This window comes from Gopherus flavomarginatus, chromosome 3, assembly GCF_025201925.1.
Source record: "Gopherus flavomarginatus isolate rGopFla2 chromosome 3, rGopFla2.mat.asm, whole genome shotgun sequence".
Taxonomy (NCBI): domain Eukaryota; kingdom Metazoa; phylum Chordata; order Testudines; family Testudinidae; genus Gopherus; species Gopherus flavomarginatus.
Window position 1 is genome coordinate 64,197,380 of NC_066619.1, and position 16,070 is coordinate 64,213,449.

Here is a 16,070-nt window from a genome sequence, read left to right on the forward strand (position 1 = left end):
ACCTTCCAGTAATATTTACTGTCCCTTTTCACCAGCAACTATTTGATACTGGATTACAAATGAATGATACACTGCAAAGTTAGGTTAACATAAGCCATGTAATAATATTTTGCTTGTACAAATTACAAGCAACATATTTTGCTTTGACCTTGTCATAACTTTAGTCCCAGATTTGGACCTTAGCGTCCAAAATATGGGGGTTAGCATGAAAACCTCCAAGCTTAGTTACCAGCTTGGACCTGGTACTTGCTGCCACCACCCAAAAATTTAGAGTGTTTTGGGGCACTCTGGTCCCCCTGAAAAACCTTCCCTGGGGACCCCAAGACCCAAATCCCTTGAGTCTCACAACAAAGGGAAATAATCCTTTTTCCCTTCCCCCCTCCAGGTGCTCCTGGAGAGATACACCGACACAAGCTCTGTGAATCCAAACAGAGTGACTCCCCCTCTCCGTTCCCAGTCCTGGAAACAAAAGCACTTTCCTTTTCACCCAGAGGGAATGCAAAATCAGGCTAGCAAATCCAACACACACAGATCTCCCCCTGATTTCTTCCTCCCACCAATTCCCTGGTGAGTACAGACTCAATTTCCCTGAAATTTCCCAGTAAAGAAAACTTTAACAGGTTTTAAAAAGATAGCTTTATATAAAAAAGAAAGAAAAATACATACAAATGGTCTCTCTGTATTAAGGTGACAAAATACAGGGTTAATTGCTTAAAAGAAATATGAATAAACAGCCTTATTCAAAAAGAATACAAATCAAAGCACTCCAGCACTTATATTCATGCAAATACCAAAGAAAAGAAACCATATAACTTACTATCTGATCTCTTTGTCCTTACACTTAGAAACAGAAGATTAGAAAGCAGAAACTACTTCTCCAAAGCTCAGAGAAAGCAGGCAGACAGACAAAGACCTCAGACACAAAATTCCCTCCACCCAAAGTTGAAAAAATCCGGTTTCCTGATTGGTCCTCTGGTCAGGTGCTTCAGGTGAAAGAGACATTAACCCTTAGCTATCTGTTTATGACAGACCTAGATATAGAAGTGCATGACTGGAAGGATCCTTAAGAAGTCTTCTAGTCCAGTCCTCTGTATGTGTCTACAGTCAAATTTGTCTCCCACTGGTGTAAGTGCCCCATTACTCCAACATGGTAAAACCACCTCCCCAAGAGGTGTAGAACCATGGTCAATATTCAGAGGTCAATGCAGCATGAGTGCAGACATTCTTTTACTTATGTTGACCCTAACAGTCCTCCAGCAGTTGTCCCACTTGGGTGATTGAAACAATGCAAAATATCCCAGTTTAACATCCTTTCCACTCAAAACCATAGAACATCCATTGTTCACCAAGAATGTGTTGAACTTAGCACAAATTCCATACTTGTAATGGAATATTCAAGTAGATGTGTTTTGCCTGAGTTTATTTTCATTTTGCAAATTTCACACAGCTCTAAGAGATACTTTATCAGCTCTGTTTCAGCATGTAGGGTTGCTACTATTTTTGTTCCTGGCTACTGAGAGCTCCATCAGTGAGAATTGAAACTTGGTATTGAAGTGCATCATTATGAGCTATTCTGATCATGCCATCATTGCATGAGTAGTCACACAATGACAAACTACCCCAAACTGTATGTCTTTTCTAAAAGATATGGGCTAGGAATTATTTGGGGGAAATATTATGTCCTGGTATACAAGAGGCCAGACTACACGATTACAATGGTCCTTTCTGGCTTTGGAATCTATGAAAAGAGATAATTCAGTATGTACTTGGCTCAGTGGAACACCTGCACTGGCTTCTTTAGGACCATCTCTTGTTGGTTGTTTCGAAGTCCTAGGAAACTAGAGGAGTTATAACTATTACATTTGAACTAACTGTCCCCAAACTCGTAGGATGTTACCATTTTAACTGGTGTGTCCCACTTCTTTCAAGCCTACCATGCAGGAAAAATATTACAGATCTCATGATGATGAGTTGCAAATCCTTGTGTTATTGAATTCACAATCTGGTACACTGTGACATGACACATCAGCTCTCATTGACTCTCTGTAAGAATATCATGAGACAATTACTTTTTTCTCTCAAGACCTATTCAACTTGGGGTCAGCTCTACCTGTAAAGTATATATGGTTCTGATATCATACCTGAAAATAAGTGTATAAAAATATCATCACACTAATTGTACAATTCCAGTGCTGTAGTGGTCAGAAAAAGAACTTTAAACATGATATTCTGGTTGTCTGTTTGAAAATGTTCTATATTTTTCATCATCAATAACTTTAATAACATTTGCTTCTTTTACGAACCAAAGGTAGAGTTTTCTAACAGCCAGTGTTGTAAACTCAACCCAGTATTGCAAGTATCAAGCTGCGTGCCACACTATATATTTTCTGCAACAATACATATTCAGAATAAGAACTTGGCTAGTAATTTTTCTAACAATACATGAGGGGGGAAAAAGAATATGCATGTTGCAAATTGAAGGGTAAAGATGGTGTGGGTAGAAAGGCAGCCTCTCAACTCTCTTTAGTTCCTTTTGTGGGTTCTATTCAGTCATGATTTATTCAAATCAATGGTGATAATTAAAGCAGTACAGTCTCTAAAAGAACACTGTGTTGGCACTGAAGGAGTTAAATATCACTGTCATTCATATCATTGTAACTAATTATAGTGGAATTATTGGTGTGCTTATTTTAAATTGCTCTTTAATGAACTAACTACAATTAGAAAATATTTGAAATAAATGTGACTACCAGAATAGAAATATGGAATCTGAAGTGCATTTGGTTATATATCCAACAATAGATATTTAGCAAGTTTTTTTGTTATAAAATAGAAATGTGTTAGACACACTTAACACACATAAAGGGAAAACCTTCATTCTAGGAACTGTGGCTTGGGTAATTCATCTTAGAAAAATTCAACCCCCAATACAAACTTTTAGAATAAACATGAGATTCCCTCACTCTTTTAGCAAGCTAATTACACTGTAGCACATGAGTAATTACTTGGGGGCAGGAGAAGGGATGGGGAGGTGGGATACAAAATACAAAGGATTGGCATGCAGGTGCTTGAGCAATAATGGCATCAAAAATGTTGGGAAAGTGCAAGGAAAAGATTTAGGGACAGAGGTTTGAAGCAACTGGAATGTAGGAAGTGTCCCTGAAGCATGAGAGAGAGGCTTGAGAGCTGAAAATCAATTAAAGAAGAGAGTCCTTAAAGAGATAGGGAAGCCTAGGTCTGGAGAGAGAATAAGATGAAGGCGAATGGTCTTGGGGCACAAAGATGCCTGGAAGAGGGAGAGGCATGCGCTAAAGAGACGGGCTGGGGAAGATACACAGACTGGCTTGGATTGTGTTAGAGGTATAATGGAAGTTTATAAAGGAACAGAGCCTAGGATGTGAGGGAGAAAGCAGATATATATATGAACCACTGAAAGCACAGCAACAGAGAGATAATAAGTGGTAAGAGTGGAGGTGGATGTCAAAGAGACACAAGACAGAGAGGTATTCCTGATGTATCCCTTTTGTTAAGCAAAGTGAAATGAAGCTCTGGATCGGGGTAGTCAACAGGTGGACCATGGGCCAAATCCAGACTAGTGGATGCTTTTGAACAGACTGTGAAATCTTATTATTTATTTATTATCATTATTTTTATTATTTTTATATTTTCTCTGGAGTTTGGACCTTGACTATATCTTGACCAAGAAATTTGGACCTTGACAACAACAAAAATAATTGACTACCCCCATTTTGGACTCTTGATTTTTTTTTTATTATGACCAAACAATGATGAGGTGGCTGCAAATGACTAAGAGAGTGGTGATGACAAAATGCTTATTAACACTGAATGAGACAATTAAACCTTTGTGTTTTATTTAAAACTAGCACAGGGCAAAACATGGGAGCAAACTGAATTGGCATTTCAGAGGAAAAAATCTGGAAGTACCTTACCTTCCAATGATTGATGATTGATACTCATATTGCCAAATGTAGTCTATAAGACTTAAAATCATTTGGATTTAAGCTAGCTGTGTCCTACAACTGTGTTACTAATTTGGAAAACAAAAGTTTTAAAAGATCTCTACCTTCCCTTACTCAGAAGTGCTAGCAGTTATATCCTCAACCATAGACCACTGAAAAACTAACTATGATCAGATCTTCTAGGAATATTATATTCTCATATTGTGTTAGCCTTCTGAGACAAAAACAGTATATCTTAAATTTGCTTATATGTATATTTACATAAATTTGCATATAGTATTGTCTGATGGCATGGGGACTTCCTACTTCTCTTCCTTAGCTTGGGATAGTGCCCAAAACATGTATATCAACTAATTAATCCTACATCTTCAAGAAACCTACATCAATTCATTCTTCATTTCCTCAATCCTACCTCTGCTCCATCCTATCACTTAGTTACGTGCCTGCTTGTGTCCACATCTGCCCCTACCTCCCATCACTACATCAATTAATTCTGCAGCACCCCTTCAACTCTCCATCCTGCTCCAATTGTATTGTTTTTATCTTGTCAAGCAGTTCTATGTCTGCTTTATAAATAGACCAAGGTCACTTCAACAAATTTTCTGCGTTCAGTAGGTTGTGATTCAGCCTCCTGTGCTCATACTGTAAGCAACAGAAATAATTAGACCTTGTGGGGATTTGGAGGTTTTATTATATAAAAATTTGGTTAGATGATTATGCTAAATGAAGCCTTTGACATTAGCAATATATTTCTAAAATGTTTTGTTCAGAGAGCAAGATAAATGAGATGAATCAAAAGTTTCCTGACTAATTGAGAAATGCTAGAATGATCTTGTCTATTTGACCGCTGCCTTCTGGGAGATATTTTCTATATGCTATTTGAAACCCAAGCATCTGAATTCGGTAAATGCAGCAGTATTATGCAACAAATATTAAAATAAGAGCCTGGATCTAATTTTACATAAGATTCCAAAAATGTAAAGGATATCAGTAAAGACATTCAGAAGTGGGGGGGGGGAAACCTGAAGAACAAGGAAACAATAGTCTTTAAACTTTTATTCTGTGGCTTTACTAGAACGTTTAACAATCAGATTGCTGGAGGGGGGGTTAACTATGCATGTGTCCCTAGAGATAAGATGAAAACAAAACACTGAATTTAAACACCCAGTAATTTTGAGATAGCAGTTCAGAATGCAGACTGTAGAGATGGGGCGTGGCCTCCCTCCCCGACGGACAGGGAGAGAGCTGCAACTGCTCCCTGGTGGGCAGAACTGGGATACCTGGAACCACCCTGCTGGAAGCAGAGGGGCAGGGCCAGAACAGGAACTATAAAAGGCTGGCCCTCTAGCTGAGTTGGAGCAGAGCTGCCAGAGGAGCAGGATGTCTCTCTCCCGCTCCTGGAGCAGGATGTCTTTCTCCCGCTCCTGGAGCGCGGACCTGATGGAGGCTGCTACAGGGCCAGAGACCCAGAAGGACTGCCAGAGCTGCCAGACACCAGGGACACCGAGGAGTTGTTGGGGCTGCCACTTGCTGTTTACCCAAGCAAGACTAACAACAACCCCGGAACCCAGGTACCACAGACTGGGAGTGTAGGAAAGAGCCCAGGGAAGCAGAATAGGGTTCTGTTGTGTGACTGATTGCAAGCCGGCCAGCGTGTTGCAGTTGGATTTCCCCGTTGACCCAGTGGTGGACCACTCCACCACTGTTAGGGCCCTGGGCTGGAACACAGCGGAGTGGGAGGGCCTGCGTCCCCCTATCCCCTGCCATGCCACTGTCAGGAGTGGTAGCCTCCTCAGTTTGTGTTCAGGAGTCCTGCATTGGTCTGGCATCCACCTGAACTAGGATGCCAGATGGTTTGCTGACTGTCACACCAGAGAACTAATCTCCCCTAGACTGCTGTGTTGTTCTGCCGTGCCCTGATTGAGGGCCCTGGGAAAATAAACCCCACTGACTGCCGGCCAGAGCCCCTTAAATGAACTGGTTGCTGCCCCGCCCTGATCGAAGGCTCAGGCAGATAGATTTGTTGCTGCTTTCCCAGATCACAAGCCAGAGCCATTAACTGTGTGTCACCACACTCTGATTGAAGGCTCCGGGCCTATAGACTTATTGCTGCTCGGCCTGATTGCAGCCCTGGGACACTAACTGTGAGCTAATTTTCCCCTGAACTGCAGCAGTCCAGCAGTGTCATAGCAAAGGGGCATGGTCTCCCGCCATCATGGATGGGGAGAGGGCTGCAACCACCTTACACAGACCTAAATCCAAATTTCACATCTGACCGCTATTTTTATGATGCACTGAATCTTGGGTGTTTGAAATGTGGATTTGAATTTTACATTCTGGATCTACTTTGGGTGTTTAATGATTCTCGTCCCAAATAATGAAGTAGGTATCTAAAAATGTAGTAGAGCTGGATGAATCAGGGATTGGTTTGGATAAGCATTCAAAAATTCACATACCAGTCTGAACCTCTTGGGTTTGTAACATACATATTTATGGATATAAGTGGTTTTAAAAATGTATAAACCTCAAAGTTGAAGGAAAAATTGGAAGTAATGAAATATACAGTTTCTGATTGTGTCAAGGTAGATGAGTAGGCTCACAAAAATTAACTTGCTTTCTGCACCCCCTTATAAATGCCGGAGATTTGATGGACATCAAGTAACCAAAAGAATGAGAAGGAACACCTAAAACTTTAAAGTGCAGCGCTAATCAGAAATGTGACTATGTAAAATGACTTCTCGTACTCAACTGACTGGCTCCACTTTTGCATTTAGCTAGTCAGCCACATTTACTTACTTTACTGAGCAAAACACAATTCATTAGTGGTTACTCTTGTAAACACATCAGATTATCTAGTAGTTGTAGCAGAGGGACCTGGATCCTTTTCCAGCTTGTGCACCATCAACAGAATTATTAGCAGATTCCTGTTTTCAGAATCTTTATAGTTGGTGATGTGTGAGCCAGTAAAATCCCATGATGAGTTTACACGGCTGGGTGTTAGAAAACATCTATTTTTACTTGTAGGCTGAGAAGATTTTTATCTGGAAGTCAGTGAGACATTTGAACATAGAAACCCAATATAGAATTTTCCAGAGGCGCCTTTTAATAGTAGAACCACAATTTAAGCATATTTGAAAAGCTATCATGACAAACAAAATAAAACAACCCTGCTGCTGGTGTTAGTAATTCTACACACGTACTTTGTAAGAAATAATGAATCTCACAAGTCAGAGCTGTGTTGTTTTTGAGTGTCAAGAGCCTTCCCCATATATGTGATGTTGCTATGACATCATGAGAAGAACATAACCATCAGTTTTCTTTGGAACAGAATCTCTTATTGTTTTTTGTTTTCTTCTTGTTATAAAAAGATCTATTTAAATTCCCCTTTGATTTTATTTCTTCATTTTACCAGCAGCAAGCAGCAGTACAAAATACCTACTTATACTAGCTGCTTTATGGAAAATTAACTTTATTTTCTTATTATAAATGTGAATCTTTAGTTTCTATTCATAGTAATTCATCAGCATCACAGCTTGATTTCTGCACTTCTATGTGACACTTTGTGTCATTTACAAATATTCCCAATGGCCTAATCTTGTTTCAGATTTCTTGTATTTGACCTTTAGGTGGAGACATAGCGATTTAGCTTCATGTGCATTCATAGTCCACCCTAGTCCACTGGCTGCTCCCAATTCTCTCTGAGCAATTTACCAGCATGCATTGGTGTTGAAGCATTCAGTGGTGCTTTTTGATATTATAATGTTATAAACAAATACAGGAGCTCTAGCTAGTGTTCACTCCTTGATTAAAGTACATTGCTCTCCGCTTCTCCAGCACTAGACAAAGAGGCAGAGATTGATGTCTGGTTAAGAAGCATGTACTCAGAATAGAAGCTACACTAAATTTGAAAACCAGTTTCTTAATTCAAAGAAAAATTAGATTAACTTCCATGTGAGCAGCGGGGATAGCAATGATAGGGTGACCATATTTTCCCAAAGGGAAAACATGACACTACACAGGGCAGGCCCAAGGCCCCCTGCCACTCCTTCCCCATGCACAAGGCTGGCCAGAGCCCTCCTTGTCTCCTGCCCTCACCGGCCCCACCCAAGGCCCCCCTCTGCCTTGCACATGGCATCGCCTCTTACCCGAGCCCTGCCCTCCCTCCCACGGGTGCTGGAACAATTTGTACAGTGGGGCTGCTGAGAGCCATTGAACCAAACTGTAAACCTTGTTTATAATGGAAACCACTTCAAGCCAGGGAGTGTGGCAGCACCCCCAGCACTACTAGTTCCAGCACCTATGCTCCCTTCCCTGTGGTGCTGGCATCACTGCTTGCCCAGGCCCTGCCTGCACACCACCTGATCCTTGCCTCACTTCCTGCATGGGACTGGCATCACTACATTCTTGCACACTCCATTTTTTTGACAAAAGTGGGCATTTGTCCTGTTTGCTCTTTCCAACTGATCAAGTTGGTAAGAGCAAACGGGACAAATGCCCAGTTTTGCCAAAAAAGTCGGGATGGCTGAAATGGGGCTTTAAAAAGGGATTGTCCCAGCCAAAACAGGATGTATGGTCACTCAAGCAACGGACAAGTGAGGAAGCTAGACATAGGAGGTATTTGAAGGAATAAGCATTAGAATGGGAGACAGCCATATCTTTTGCAGAGAGTGGGAGGAGGTCCCACAGAAGGAGACTTCAATAACTCCTAGCTGTGGTCCAGGAAAGCAGCCTGTGTTCTGTTTGCATAACATGGGGACTTGCATAGGGCCTCCTCCAAAGCCCATGACTTAAGTTACTGGAAAAACTGCTATTTATGATCTTCAGCATTTGATCAGATCCTTAAAGAGTTCATAGTCTACGCTGTGAATTTGTTATTGTTACAGCAATTAATCCTTATGAAATGCAACACACTGCTGTAAAATATATTTGCCTAGAACACTTCACTTTAGCAGCAGCAAGTTTGTTTTTTATGGCTGTCACAGCAGTCCCTCTTTGAAAAAAAATCAACTGAATATAAGGTCTGGGTCTGTAAGGCCATTAAGCTAGTAGGTAACAGATGCCTTGACATTTACAGAGATTTTTAGTTAAAAATACAGAAACTGTAGGCCAGAAAGAACAGCCATCAACTCTTTTAAGATTCAGAAACCTACATTCTTTGTATTAATTATTTGGGAGTTGTGAAGAACTGCATGAAAAGTCTTTTATAAAACATTCTTGTAACTGGGGTTGTGAGGAGGGGAATGAATGGCTTCTAACTTACCTCTGAAAAGGAAGTCAGTGTAGCTCTAGCAGTTTACACCAGCTGATAGTCCAGCCTGATATTTCCAATGTTTCATCATTAATCTGTCAGGGCTCTGCATTTTTTGAACACTTTGAATAGCTTGCAAAATATATTGCTGGTCCCAGAATAATGGTATTTAAAATACACGTTACCTAGAGAAAGGTAGATTTTTTTTTTAAGAACCCCAAAACTTTCTGTGCAATGGCGCACCCAATAATGACTCCAGAATAAAAGCCAACTATAATAGTGATATTAAAATGAATTTTAAAAGTCTCCCAGGTAGCCATTTTTGTTGACAGTCAAAAGATTAATTTGATAAGGAAAATGTTTCTACCATAATTTATGTGTGTTTGAACATTGACTATTAAATAGCTCATGTAATATCCAATTGAACTGAAAAGAAAAAAATTCAATATATCTTGTACATATGTGGACGTTTTCAAAGTTTAGGAATAGCTGTTAGTGAAAAACAGCTTAAAGAGCCAACTTTCCATTAAAATGGAAAAATACAGAGAGCATTATCACCAGTACTTGGTGAAATTCCATCAAATGTTTAACGCTATCTCAAATTTGATATAAATCACTTTATTTTTGAGACGTTTATTAAGGCTTTAATTATGGAGGGCCTGAGTCTGTCTCTTTTACTTGTTATCCTGTGAGTAGACCCACTGATTTTAAGATATTGCTTATCATGTGCCAGAGTGGCAGACTCAGACCAGAATGAGCAATACTGACATTGACAAAAGGGAAGAGATTTATTCCTGGAACACACAAGAAGTTATTTTAAGTTGTCACCAAGGCTAAGATTGAACACTTCTGTCTGCAATGAATACATAAAACTTATTAAGTTCCAGGGAACCACATGCAGTAGTTTTACATTTTGATTATTAGATCTAATGCTTAATATTTGGTATTTACCTGCCTGACTGCCAGGAGTTACGTCAAAGGAGAAGGGAGAAACCAACAAGAAATGAAACAATGACACAGATAAGCATCCTGGAGGAAACAACAGAAAAGCTGTTTATTGGAGAAGACACTACCTGTCTGGCTCTAGAATGGTTTACTCTCCCGAAGGCTAAAGCCTGGGATCAAAGATGACTCTAACACACACACACACGCACACACACACACACACTACAGCAGAGACAGTCTGTTTCTCCCTGCCAGCCAGAGATAGAGTTAGCTGAGCTGAGGGGCTCCTACCAAGGTGTAAGTAATACCAATATGTGCAGAGCTTTTATTGCTTTTACTATTTGCTCTGTGTGCTTTCTATTTTTGGGGAGAAAACAATGTTCAACCTGTATGATTAAAATCTAAAAACACAGGCACGGAGGGGCACAGCCCAGAGATCCTGTCTGAGAATGGCTGGACCACATCATTCCACTCAACGTGACATGCACAAAGCCAGATTTGTCACCTGTTGGGTGTACTTGAAAGCACAGGCACCAATTTTTTTAAGTGTTGTGGGTGCTCGACCCCCAGCTATGCCTCAGGCCCTGCCCCCACTCCACCCCTTCCTCCAAGGCCCTGCCCTTGCCCTGCCTCTTCTGCCTCTGCTCCGCCACTTCCTGCCCCCACTCCACCCCACCCTGCCTTTTCCCATCCCGTTCTGCCGCTCCCCCCAGTGTGCAACACCCTTGCTCCTCTCCCTCCCTCCCAAAGCCTCCTATATTCCGCGAAATAGCTGATCACAGTGGGCAGGAGGGGTGGGGAGGGAAGTGGAGGCACTGATCAGTGGGGCCTGCAGGCAGGTGGCAAACACTGTGGGGAAGAAGGGGAGCTAATAGGGGAGCTGCCAATGAGTGCTCAGCCCCCACCATTTTTTTCCCATGGGTGCTCCAGCCCTGGCTTTTATTGCCCTGGAGCATCCATGGAGCCGGTACCTATGCCTGAAAGGCACTAAAAGGGGTTTAAGATGCAGCTTGCCCTATAGCTGTGACAACATCCAAGGATGGTCTTGTGGAAGGCACTGGATGAGGATTTAAGAGACGTAGGATTGATTCTCAGCTCTGCCACAGACTTCTTATGTGACATAGAAGTCGCTTAATTTGTGCTTCAGTTTTCCTTTTGCAAATGTGGATGATAATACTTCCTTTCACCACCTTCTATCTGAATTGTCTATTTAGAACTTATGTTCTTTGGCGCAGGGACTGGCTCTTGCTGTGTATTGGCATAACACAATCAAGCCTCATTCTTCACTGAGGCCTCTAGGAGCTACTATAATACCAACAGAGAGATAGGATATTACAGTAGGTAGGGTGCTACCCTAGCACTTAGGAGATTTGGGTTCAATTACCTGCTTGTCCCAGGCTTCCTGTGTGGCCTCGGTCAAGTCATATACTCCCTGTATCTCAGCTTGCAAATGTAAAATGGAGATACTAGTAGTTCCTTACTTCTCAGCCATGGTGTGAAGAGATCTACATTAAAGATTGAGCCTCTCAGACACTGTAGCACAATGGGATCTATAAGTACCTAAGAGGGAGAAATTATAAATTCCCCATGGTGAAGCTTCATTAAGGTGAAATTAGAGTTCAGAATTCAAACCTAAAAATAATTAGGAATGTTTCAGTTAATACAGCATTCCAACACCATCCTCATTCCCAAACACCAGCCTTCAGTCTGCCCCTATCTTCAGCCCATCTTCTAACATACAGGATGAGGGCCCATAACTTTGACTATCTAATTTGCAATAACTCGGGTGAGAATTTATAAAGAGGGATGAAAGCAAAGTATACTACAATCTACATAACTTTAATATGTTTCTATGAAATCCTTTAACTGCTTAGTCTGTGACTGGGTCTCAGATAGTGAGAATAAGTTGAAGGCCAGAACCTTGCCAATGTCCTTATAATCTGCTGGGTCCTGGTGATAGATAATCGCTGTAATACTGCCATATTAAAAAAGATTCTTTGCAGCCACACTATTATCTTTTCAGATTTGGTTCCTCCCCTTTAATATATCAATCTGTTTTGTCAGAAGGGATTATAGGGCGTAAATCTTACATTAGTTTAGTTTATTTTATGACATTAAAGTCAAATGTTAACGTTTGGTCAGCAAGAAGTTCAGATATAACAAAATTTTATGCCACTAAGAAAACATTTTTTGGGGGGGATAAAAATGCAATTTTAGTTGGCCCTGCAAACTTGCCATTAGGACTCACCATTTTATGATGCTGTATCCTCTGCCCGGTGGCAGTGGCGGTAACCAGGGCTGGGTTCAATAATATGGCTAGGGGACACTATTTAAAACAAATAAAACTTATGGTTCAAACCTCCACCAGAAACTTTACTTTCTCTTTGGTTTTAGGAATGTAAAATTTTAAATTCTGTGCTCACTTTACAGGTATTTCTTCTCCACCTGTTATCACTTAGGAAACCTTGGCCATATGAAACCACAAATACCTTCTATTTAGGAAAAAATGACTGTATATTTATTAAAAAAAATGAGCAAAACTCAACCCTATATTAAGGATATGGCTGACCCCACAGCCTCAGTTAATAATGCCTGGTTTGCTTTGGCCAGGAACTCTTATGCACAGAAAAATCTCCTCCCCAACCTAAAACCTCACTCACAAATTCAGATATACTTGTGATCAAGTTAGCCCCAGGGTGTGGCTCTTCTCCACCTTTCTTCTCCAGGCTGGTGAGGCCCATATCAATAGGTCTTGCTGCTGCCTGCTCCAGCTCAGCAAAGTCAGTGCCATCTATTTCACTGCTACCTGGTCTGGTTCTGCAAGACCAGCTCTGTTGCTGATCTAGACAGGTTCCATAAAGTCGTTTATATTTTCTGGCAGAGCTCCTAGTCTCTTGGACAAGCACCTCATAATCCCTTCTAGAATTTGGTTCCCTACCTAGCCAAAGTCCACAACCTATCAGCTCAGGCTGACCAACTTTCTACAGGGTACATCATACTCTTCATGAATACAGTTACATCAGCAAACTGTATTATCATTCATACAATCAGAATAAAATATGTGTAAGTAAAATTATAATTCATGTACATGAAGCCTGCCATTACATTTTCCTCTTTGTCCTAAAGGGGGAAACAGTGAGTTCTTTCCCCTCTAAGTCATCTATCTTTATATTTATACATTTACATTTTTAATATATTTTATTCTTCATTTTTGAAGTGTTTGGAATTGCATATCTATATTTGTTGCAAGAGCCCAGTATAGTATCCAGGCAATAAATAGCTCCAATATGTTTTTAAACTGAAAAACTCTTACCATTTACTATGGAGAACAGTTAGCCTCTTTGTGGCTGAGTACTTTAGGTGAAGTGTGAGTCTCATCCCAATTAAGGCACATACAGACTTTGTAATATTGTTTCAGCTTGACAAAAGAACCATCTTGCTAGGTCTTGACTTTTAAATCAAAGAATTTATGATTAATTGAATGAATCAACAAGAGAGTTATACTGTGAAGAATTCTATGCCTGCCAATTCTATAACAAGTATGTTTATGGGTAATGTTCTATAACACGACTAGTGAGGACTACTAATCTGTATCACTGAAATAAATTAACAGAAAGGCTTTGGCTAAAAAAGTGGAGAATGACATAAAATGCTGTTGTCTAACACAATACAGTCAGTAGCACATTTAGTTTGAGTTTGGCAGGCTCCTCATATGTATTAGGGTTAATGAAGTTCTTTTTCATATATAGCCATCTTCCGTTTCCAACTGGGGAAGAGCAAAGCAATTCCCCCAAACCAGAAAAGCTCCAGTGTCTTTACAATTCAGAGAAGTTGAATTTCATACATACCTTCTCATGAATATTACATGCCAGAATTCTTTGTATCAAGTCAAACAAGAAGCTACTGGTCTCAGCATTATTAAATATTCATCAATTTGCGTACAACAGGTTTAATTACCAGGACCAACACACACATTTCCTGCATATGGTATGTGCTTTTTCTTTTATTTCTACATCAAACAAAAGTTCTGAGCAAAGAATAATTGTCTTATGTACACAATTCTCATATGTACACAGTTTAGAGTCTTTCTTGGCTGGCAGCTTCCAGATGTATGTAGGCATTGATAATAGCTTGGAACTTCCCTTTGTCTTGACAATAAATTAATGTATCACCTTCAGTCTCTGAGTACAATCTTCTATAGAGAGCCAATACTTTTATTGTGTAATCAGGGGATGTAGAGTACTGTATGAGCCACTAAAGGTCAAGAAGAAATAAAACCTTCCCTAGCTCATTTCAGTCCCATTGGATTTGAACTAAAAACAGTCATGACCATTCATAATAAAGAGAAACAGGAAAGGTCCCATTGGGGAGATATTCTCATTCAGAGTTGAACCATCCATCTATTCCACTGCAATGGCACACAAAATGCCAATCTGAAGCAAATCCAGCTGTAATGATATATGCTTTCATCACCTTTATTACACAATCAGTAGGCCACCAGGAACTGGACTTCTAATGGTGTACTACAAAATAATCTGAGAAAGGTCTCCTGATTTTTCTTGACATGCTGTATTTACATGACATTGCTGACATGACGTACCAGACAATCTCAGGAGATTTGGAAAAGGTCAGTGGAAAATGTTGCTGTAGAGTCTCTCAAAGCAATTGAGAGGGATGCAGGCTTTGCATCAGATTATAATCATGCAGACTGGTGCAAGGAAGTGGAAATAGTTTCCTTTTGTATAAGAAATTCTAGAATAAATGTCAGAATGGGAGACCAAAGAAGATAGTGACTGTATAAAGCTCACCTTAACTTAATATTACTCTGCTTGTCTGACTTCTTATATAAATTATCTCATGGACTGCATCTCTTAATATTTTTTCCAAGTGTTCACACACATATATCCCTAATTTATCCATTCAATTTACTAAAGTGGTAACATGACATATATAGACAGGTGACAAACAATACTGTGTCCAGCAAATTTAACCAAAAACATGTTTGTACTACCCACTGATTTTAAATGGGAGTTGGGCACATTACTTCCCTTTTGGGCTTTGAAAATCTCTCCCTACATCTTGGTACAACACATAGTGCAAGGGGATCCCAATTTCTGACCAGAGCTTCTAGAAGTTATTGTAATACAAGTAATAAGTATTTATTTTTATTGATATATTTCCTTTGTTTTTCCTCACTCATTTAATATTATGGGGCACCGCTATAGAACCTTGTCACTGCCTCTTGGGGTGATCTCTCAAGGAGCTTCAGCTTCTCCTGACTGGCCCTCTTTAGTGTGCTCTCATTTAGGTCAGTTCTTGGACCCTCACCTCCAATGGAACCTGTTGCCTTTCACTTTTTGGGCTTGCCATCTGTTTCAGTCTCAAGGGTGTCTTCTTGGAGGCAGCCTGGAGCAGGGCTGTCACCAACTTACTATCCCAGGCCCTTCTGCCTCCCTTTTCTTCTCTGTACTGTCCCTTTGTAGCAGGCCTTGTTTCCTCTGTTGGTTGCAGCTATGGGTGCCTGCCTTCACGATTGTCAGCTCTGATAACTGCATGGGGTTATGCTCAAGCTGCTTGATTATAAACAGGAGAAACTCTTCTCCCACTTCTGTCTATGCTAAGTATGGGCTTTGTAGACCCCATTACAGTGCTCCTTGACAGATTTTAAAATAACTATTTCTCTAACCCCCCCTTGAATGATAATTAACATATCTAATAACCCAGCAGCTGAAAACATATTTAAGACTTTATAATTTCTCACCACTGTCATCCTAACCCCTCACAGCTAAAGAAACAAACTGATCTTTTAGTGTGCCCGGAAGGCTGAGAAATTAGTACTATTTTAGACCAAAAAGGGTTGGAGAACATATTTCAAAGCTAACGTGTTGCCTGGTTTA